This window comes from Eufriesea mexicana, unplaced genomic scaffold (assembly GCF_001483705.2).
Source record: "Eufriesea mexicana isolate 0111107269 unplaced genomic scaffold, ASM148370v2 scaffold9187, whole genome shotgun sequence".
Classification (NCBI taxonomy): domain Eukaryota; kingdom Metazoa; phylum Arthropoda; class Insecta; order Hymenoptera; family Apidae; genus Eufriesea; species Eufriesea mexicana.
The window spans coordinates 302,780-312,465 of record NW_016916911.1 but is presented as its reverse complement, the minus strand read 5'-3'; the positions used below and the strand labels follow the sequence as shown (position 1 = coordinate 312,465).

Genomic DNA, 9,686 nt, shown 5'->3' with positions numbered 1-9,686 from the left:
TATGTAAGTAAATTAAATTAATGTATCATATTATTATTATTATTATTATTATTATTATTATTATTATTATAATTATTATTATTGAAATGCTGTATTTGTATCGAATTATTACAATTTATGCAAGTAAATTTAGATATTATACCGTATTATTATCTTTTAAATACTGCATTTGTATCGAATTATTACAGTTTATGCAAGTAAATTTAGTTATTATACCGTATTATTATTTTTGAAATGCTGCATTTGAGTCGAATTATTACAATATACGTAAGTAATTTAAATTAGTTATTACACTGTATTATTATTTTTGAAATACTGTATTTGCACTGTATTATTATTTTTTATACTGTACTGCATTATCGAAATTTATGTAAGTAAATTAAATTAATGTATCATATTATTATTATTATTATTGAAATTCTGCATCTGTATCGAATTATTACAATTTATGCAAGTAAATTTAGGTATTACACCGTATCATTATCTTTTAAATACTGCATTCGCATCGAATTATTACAGTTTATGCAAATAAATTTAGTTATTATACCGTATTATTATTTTTGAAATGCTGCATTTGAGTCGAATTATTACAATACACGTGAGTAATTTAAATAAGTTATTACACTGCATTATTATTTTTGAAATACTGTATTTGCACTGTATTATTATTTTTTATACTGTATCGCATTATCGCAATTTATGTAAGTAAATTAAATTAATGTATCATATTATTATTATTATTATTGAAATATTGTAGTTGTACTGGAATATAATACTAATTAATTTATTCAAAAATTGCAAAAGTGGGATATCCAAGAACCCATCTCAAATTCCCTTTGACAGATACGATATCGAAGTCATTTAAAAACATTTTAAACCTTCGCACTCGAGAGGTGATTCTCAGTCACCGTTTAATCAGATTCTAAAGATCGACGTTAATTAATATATCAAATTTAAAATTACCTAACGATGCGCGGAATGTCGAAGAAAAATAATTCTATGTCATAATTTGTATATGATTTCTGAATTATCATTTTAAAAATATCGTCCACTCTATGACAGAAAGTCTTCGAATTACTATTTTTCTGTGACGAAAAAGTCCTCGAGTGCAATGGGTTAATACTAAATCTACCACGGTCAACAGTGAGTGCAAACAGTCAACAGCAGAATCTTTGAAAAATGGGTTAATGGTGGACACTGAATGATCGATTACGTGTATATTAAAATTGCGAAAACTAAGACGATGTGTGACTAAGAAGATAACGCTGATCGCGGAATTTTGAAGGAAAGTTTTAACACTAGATTTACGAAACCCGTCAATTTGATGGATGGGTTGCTTCAGTTATACGACGGTAACAAAATTAGTTAACTTATATTAACACTTTGCATGCGGGCACGGTTTTCCAAGTATTTAAACGTACAGCAGGCAAATCCAGCTTTTCGCGGACTAGTCGATTTGATAATTTACGAAATTACGCGAATCCATTTTCAAAATGGGTAAAATGCAATGGAAAGAAACACAAGTCAAAACTGATAAAATTAAAAAATGGGATGAAGTAAAGAGCAGCAAGTTCCTTCAAAATCACAGAATGCAGTTCATTGCAGTCTATCACGCAACTGAGATTACAGTCTCCTGCTTTTACTGTTTGTTCTTTTTCGGGCTGTGATCACAATGTGTTAAGACTGTTAATATTGCGATTGTTTTTAAATTAAACTTTAAAAAAATTAAATTAGACGTTTGCTTTAGCTGCAAATTTGACAGGTGTCCGTAGAAATAGGTATACAGATAGTGTCTCGTAAAACTAACGTTAAAATCGGTGATTTAGGCCATGGCAGCCATAGCGTTCTCGCGTACCCAGGCGTCCGATGGCCGACGACGACGACGCTCGAAATTCGCACGACGCTTGCGGAATCACGTATAAGGCGTGTCGTCTTTTTCTGCGCGATCTTCCTTTCACGACACGCCGCGAGCATCGCGATCTTCTCGTCCGCGAATGCAGATCCGATCGAGATTCGACACGGCCGCTCGGGAACTGACCTAAGCCAACCGCCACTCGTGATATTCGACATCCGGTCTGGATCATCGTCCGCTAATAAAAAGTACCCCGACAATCACCGATACGACCGAATCTATTCAGTATCGTTTATGCATTCGCTATCTACCGTGCTCCGTTACGTAACCCTACGTCCACGCTGAAATCGATTAAAATTCTGCTCTCCGACTGTGAGAAAACGGATAGAGTAGGATCTATCTCTTCGAAAGATCGTGTGACACGTGAAGAATGAGAAATGGTAATTCTAAGTTCGGATTTTTTATTACTGCCATTGGAGAAAATAGAATTTTTCATAGAATTTGTCTCGATTTTTATTTATGAATAGAAAGAGGATTATGATATTATTGTAATTACTGCCATTGGAGAAAATAGAATTTTTCATAGAATTTGTCTCGATTTTTATTTATGAATAGAAACAGGATTGTGATATTATTGTAATTTGAGAAAATGGAATTTTGATATAATTCGTATCGATTTTTATTTGGATAGAATCGTGATTGTGATATTATTGCAATTGGAGAAAATAGAATTTTTGATAGAATTCGTCTCGATTTTTATTTATGAATAGAAAGAGGATTGTGATATTATTGTAATTTGCGAAAATGGAATTTTGATATAATTCGTCTCGATTTTTATTTGGATAGAAACGTGATTGTGATATTATTACACTTGGAGAAAATAGAATTTATAATAGAATTTGTCTCGATTTTTATTTATGAATAGAAACACGATTGTGATATTATTGTAATTTGCGAAAATGGAATTTTGATATAATTCGTCTCGATTTTTATTTGGATAGAAACGTGATTGTGATATTATTGCAATTGGAGAAAATAGAATTTTTGATAGAATTCGTCTCGATTTTTATTTATGAATAGAATCAAGATTGTGATATTATTGCAATTGGAGAAAATAGAATTTTTGATAGAATTCGTCTCGATTTTTATTTATGAATAGAATCAAGATTGTGATATTATTGCAATTGGAGAAAATAGAATTTTTGATAGAATTCGTCTCGATTTTTATTTATGAATAGAATCAAGATTGTGATATTATTGCAATTGGAGAAAATAGAATTTTTGATAGAATTCGTCTCGATTTTTATTTATGAATAGAATCAAGATTGTGATATTATTGCAATTGGAGAAAATAGAATTTTTGATAGAATTCGTCTCGATTTTTATTTATGAATAGAATCAAGATTGTGATATTATTGCAATTGGAGAAAATAGAATTTTTGATAGAATTCGTCTCGATTTTTATTTATGAATAGAATCAAGATTGTGATATTATTGCAATTGGAGAAAATAGAATTTTTGATAGAATTCGTCTCGATTTTTATTTATGAATAGAATCAAGATTGTGATATTATTGCAATTGGAGAAAATAGAATTTTTGATAGAATTCGTCTCGATTTTTATTTATGAATAGAATCAAGATTGTGATATTATTGCAATTGGAGAAAATAGAATTTTTGATAGAATTCGTCTCGATTTTTATTTATGAATAGAATCAAGATTGTGATATTATTGCAATTGGAGAAAATAGAATTTTTGATAGAATTCGTCTCGATTTTTATTTATGAATAGAATCAAGATTGTGATATTATTGCAATTGGAGAAAATAGAATTTTTGATAGAATTCGTCTCGATTTTTATTTATGAATAGAATCAAGATTGTGATATTATTGCAATTGGAGAAAATAGAATTTTTGATAGAATTCGTCTCGATTTTTATTTATGAATAGAATCAAGATTGTGATATTATTGCAATTGGAGAAAATAGAATTTTTGATAGAATTCGTCTCGATTTTTATTTATGAATAGAATCAAGATTGTGATATTATTGCAATTGGAGAAAATAGAATTTTTGATAGAATTCGTCTCGATTTTTATTTATGAATAGAATCAAGATTGTGATATTATTGCAATTGGAGAAAATAGAATTTTTGATAGAATTCGTCTCGATTTTTATTTATGAATAGAATCAAGATTGTGATATTATTGCAATTGGAGAAAATAGAATTTTTGATAGAATTCGTCTCGATTTTTATTTATGAATAGAATCAAGATTGTGATATTATTGCAATTGGAGAAAATAGAATTTTTGATAGAATTCGTCTCGATTTTTATTTATGAATAGAATCAAGATTGTGATATTATTGCAATTGGAGAAAATAGAATTTTTGATAGAATTCGTCTCGATTTTTATTTATGAATAGAATCAAGATTGTGATATTATTGCAATTGGAGAAAATAGAATTTTTGATAGAATTCGTCTCGATTTTTATTTATGAATAGAATCAAGATTGTGATATTATTGCAATTGGAGAAAATAGAATTTTTGATAGAATTCGTCTCGATTTTTATTTATGAATAGAATCAAGATTGTGATATTATTGCAATTGGAGAAAATAGAATTTTTGATAGAATTCGTCTCGATTTTTATTTATGAATAGAATCAAGATTGTGATATTATTGCAATTGGAGAAAATAGAATTTTTGATAGAATTCGTCTCGATTTTTATTTATGAATAGAATCAAGATTGTGATATTATTGCAATTGGAGAAAATAGAATTTTTGATAGAATTCGTCTCGATTTTTATTTATGAATAGAATCAAGATTGTGATATTATTGCAATTGGAGAAAATAGAATTTTTGATAGAATTCGTCTCGATTTTTATTTATGAATAGAATCAAGATTGTGATATTATTGCAATTGGAGAAAATAGAATTTTTGATAGAATTCGTCTCGATTTTTATTTATGAATAGAATCAAGATTGTGATATTATTGCAATTGGAGAAAATAGAATTTTTGATAGAATTCGTCTCGATTTTTATTTATGAATAGAATCAAGATTGTGATATTATTGCAATTGGAGAAAATAGAATTTTTGATAGAATTCGTCTCGATTTTTATTTATGAATAGAATCAAGATTGTGATATTATTGCAATTGGAGAAAATAGAATTTTTGATAGAATTCGTCTCGATTTTTATTTATGAATAGAAACACGATTGTGGTATTATTGCAATTGGCGAAAATAGAATTTTGATATAATTCGTCTCGATTTTTATTTGGATAGAAACGTGATTGTGATATTATTACACTTGGAGAAAATAGAATTTATAATAGAATTTGTCTCGATTTTTATTTATAAATAGAAACACGATTGTGATATTATTGTAATTTGCGAAAATGGAATTTTGATATAATTCGTCTCGATTTTTATTTGGATAGAAACGTGGTTGTGATATTATTACACTTGGAGAAAATAGAATTTTTAATAGAATTTGTCTCGATTTTTATTTATGAATAGAAAGAGGATTGTGATATTATTGCAATTGGCGAAAATGGAATTTTTGATAGAATTCGACTCGATTTTTATTTATGAATAGAAAGAGGATTGTGATATTATTGCAATTGGCGAAAATGGAATTTTTGATAGAATTCGACTCGATTTTTATTTATGAATAGAAACACGATTGTGATATTATTGTAATTGGTAAAAATAGAATTTTAACCCTCTGCACTCGAAAGGCACCTCTCAGTTGCCATTTAATCGGATTCTAAAGATGAATGTTAATTAATATATCAAATTTACAATTACTCAATCATGCGTGGAATATCGAAGTAAAATAATTCTACGTCCTAAATTGCATGCGATTTCTTTTAATTACCGTTTTAAAAATGTCGTCAACCTTATGGCAGAAAGTATCCAAATTGCTATTTTCCTGCCGAGTGCAAAGGATTAATATAATTCGTCTCGATTTTTATTTGTATAGAAACGTGATTGTGATAAATAGAATAATTTATATTTCTAATTTCTTGATATAGAACAAAATAGTCTTTTTATCTTCTTAGATACGTGAATCAAAATTAAAATTAGGGATAGTGTTTTCACCCAATTTTTAATTTTGGTATATCCATATAAAGTTCTAAAATCGTTAATTTGTTATTAAATTTTTGTTATAACGCGTTTGGCTATCTATTTTTGCTGTGCTATTTCAATTAATATATTTTGTATATATTTATATCACGTTTATAGATGTTTAATATTATATTTAATATAATGTTTAATATTATATTTGATATATTTTATACCGTGTTATATTATTAGGTTGTCCAATGAAACATGTGCTTTCTCTTCTCTCTATAAAGCAGTGTTCCTGACCTATTCAATAATATATAATCACGTGCCAATTAAAATTCGCAGCTGCTCGCGAGATGGCCAAAAATTATAGGCCGAAATGATTAATACATTATTCAATAATCCTTCTTTTGTTTATAAAAAATATCATTACTTTATGCGAGAAGTACCAAGATTAGCGGTTAGCAAGCTCAATGGATACTATACTTATACCTACTATGCATATTTACCATATTTAATTACACATTCCAGGTCGGTAATTCTAACCTCCAATCTCAAGACTTAACAAAATTCCAGCTGAACAACATCTTGCTATTAAATTCAACGGAACAACGATCCAGAAGCAATTATCGACTCCATTTTATACCAAAAATACCAGGATTGCTTATTAAACAACTCAATAGATACTATACGTAAACACGTACTATATATATTGATTGTATTTAATTATGCATTTCAAATTCATAATTCTAACCTCAAATTTCGAGACTTAAAATTCTATTTCGAAAATCTTACTATTAAATTCAACTCAACAACGATCTAGAAGCAATTATCGACTCCATTTTATACCAAAAATACCAGGATTGCTTATTAAACAACTCAATAGATACTATACGTAAACACGTACTATATATATTGACCGTATTTAATTATGCATTTCAAATTCATAATTCTAACTTCAAATTTCGAGACTTAAAATTCTATTTCGAAAATCTTCTTACTATTAAATTCAACTCAACAACGATCCAGAAGCAATTATGACTCCAGTTTATACTAAAAACACCGAGATTGCTTGTTAGGCAACCCAATAGGTACTATGCTTACACATATGCTATATATATTCGCCATATTTAATTACACATTCTAGGTCGGTGATTCTAACCTCCAATTTCATGACGTAACAAAATTCTACTCGAAGAACCTTCTCCTAAATAAATTCAACAGAACAACGACCCAGGAGCAATTATCGACGCCATTTTATACTAAAAATGCCAAAATTAGCCAATCCAATAGATACTACACTTATACCTAGTGTACACATTCGCCATATTTAATCGTTTTCCTTCGAGGACGGTAATTCTAACCTCGAACTTCAAGATTTAGAATTGAGATGATTCTAACCTCAAACCTCAAGATTTAAAATTGAAGTTTGAGGTTAGAATTACCGTCCTCGAAGAAAAACGATTAAATATGGAGAATGTGTACACTAGGTATAAGTGTAGTATCTACTGGATTGGCTGATTTTGGCATTTTTAGTATAAATTTAGAATTGAGATGATTCTAACCTCAAACCTCAAGATTTAGAATTGAGATAAACCTAACCTCAAACCTCTAACCTCAAAATCAGAATTCTCAATAAAGAACCTCATTATTAAACACGATAAAACTCGGATTCTAACCTCTCTAAGCAAGATACCCCGGTAACATCTGCTCCAAGCGTACCTTCCACAGGTATCGAGCAGAGTTACGTCTGTTACGCGTTACAGGACCCCATAGCCCGTGGATGGAATTCGAGGCGAGTTGAAATAAAGGCGAAAACGCAGCGAAAACGCAGGGTAGGGCCGAAAGAAGTGTGCACTCTCGGTTTGGAGTCGAGGACGCGTGGGCCAGCAACGTGGTCGGAGCTGCTTTCTACGCGCGGGCGAGAAACGCTCGTTGCACACGCAGCCAGAGGATACGCGACGTGCTCGCAACGAATTTTACGCGTCGCTATCACCCACATACGCTTCGATATTATTGAATCCAGTAATTTATGCCCGCATTTGCATCCGGAACGTAACCGTCCGCTCGAAAGCCGCCGCCGCCAGCTCCGTCACGATTTTTCCTCTGGTCGCGTCGCCGTATGTCATACCGTGTCGAATCCTGTCACGATCGCGGAGATACGGGAAAACGATGAGAGTCGACCGATTTTCAACGCCTCTCAATAACCATCTAGGTAGGAGACTGCGACACCAACCGGTAGACGTTATTCACACTCGCGTGTGCAACCTGCGGTCACGATTGATACCGGAAAATCTATAAATCCACGATCGAGACCAGAAAATCGTCAGTGATACCGATAAATCGGATTGGACGTGACATTGACGAAAAACGGGAGGAGAAAAGCAGCGTGTGGCCCGGCGAAATGGCAAGGGCCTGCCAGAGGAGGAGGAACGGCATGACAATGGGCTGGCGTTCGAGTTTGACGAAATAATTGAATGTTGTCAAGCCAATAATTGAATGTTCCTTAAACGAGCGCCGGGAACACTTATGTCCAGATAAATCAAGCCGTTCCCACGCACGAAAATTTGAAACGATCTTGCGCAAAGAACGCGACTATTCGGAGGCGAACCGTTTGCCTAGTAAATCATTTAGGTCCGCGGCACGGCCACCACGTGGGCGTGTTTCACGAGAATATACCTGGAATTTTTGTTTACGGGAATTTGCAGGCTGCTAATGGCATCGCGACGCCTACGAATTCGAGGCTAGGCAACCTGTAGCGTTTGCGTGCTACCGCGTAAGGCGAGGCTGCAAAGAACGGCTACCCACCAGTTTACTCCTACGAGAAAGAGAGAAGGAACCCGGCCGGCGATGGGACCGACTCGATAATCTCCTCCAATTTTCCAAACCACGACGTTTACTACTCCAGCAACTCTCGAAACACCCGCCGTTTCGTAAATCTCAATCCTCGACGCTGCTTTCCATTTTCAAGCACTCGTCGACAGCCCTAAGTCAAGGCAACGAGTATCCCAGAGGAGTTACAGATAGAGGTTCAGGAAAAATAGAGCTCCAAATGACGATTTTTCTGTTCTTAATGGTGCATAAAATAACGAGATTAGATTGGTCTAGAAGAAGGGTAGGCTTCCAAAATTGTGAACCCGTTGTTTTGCAAACTGGCGTGCAACATAACTCGAGATGCACACTATTCAGTTCATCAACGGCTGAACTAATTTCATTTATGATATTTATTATTCTACAATAACTACGTTTACTGCATAGTGAAATTCAAAGTTTAATACAGGAACCATTCCTTTGTCCTCAATTTCGCATTCTTTAAGTAGGCAAAATAGTGATAGACCTATCAAAGGTGCATATCCAGGAATAGTGTCTATTATTTCATTGAAAGTCGCTAGAATCGAACTAAAAAGGAATATTTGTATCTTAAAATATTAAAGAACATACGTTCAAGATCTAACGTGATAGAATATTGCCAAATGTCACGTTTCACCCGATCATTTTACTCGAGTCCCTATCAATCTTCTAGATGCGTCGCGAAGTCGTGACGAGATTTCGATGTCTCTACCTAACCTAACCTCGAATGAATCTACTATTTATTTACTAGAACCTTTTCTACGGTGTCCCATGCTAATGCCAAGGTAGATGAAAGGGAGACACCATAGAGTGCGACGATTTCTCGAGAGAAAATGCCAATTTCTCAGAGCCTAGGACAGATGAGGAACGCGCGAGGCGTTCGCGGTTTAAACGGCAGCGAATCGATCG

The 9,686-nt window shown here is 32.6% G+C and overlaps 1 protein-coding gene across 1 annotated transcript in view; it reads right to left on the bottom strand.

The window, feature by feature from the left end:
- The window catches only part of eIF5B (eukaryotic translation initiation factor 5B), a 75,185-nt gene that overhangs the window by 46,210 nt on the left and 19,289 nt on the right, over positions 1 to 9,686 (bottom strand). The window lies entirely within an intron of this gene.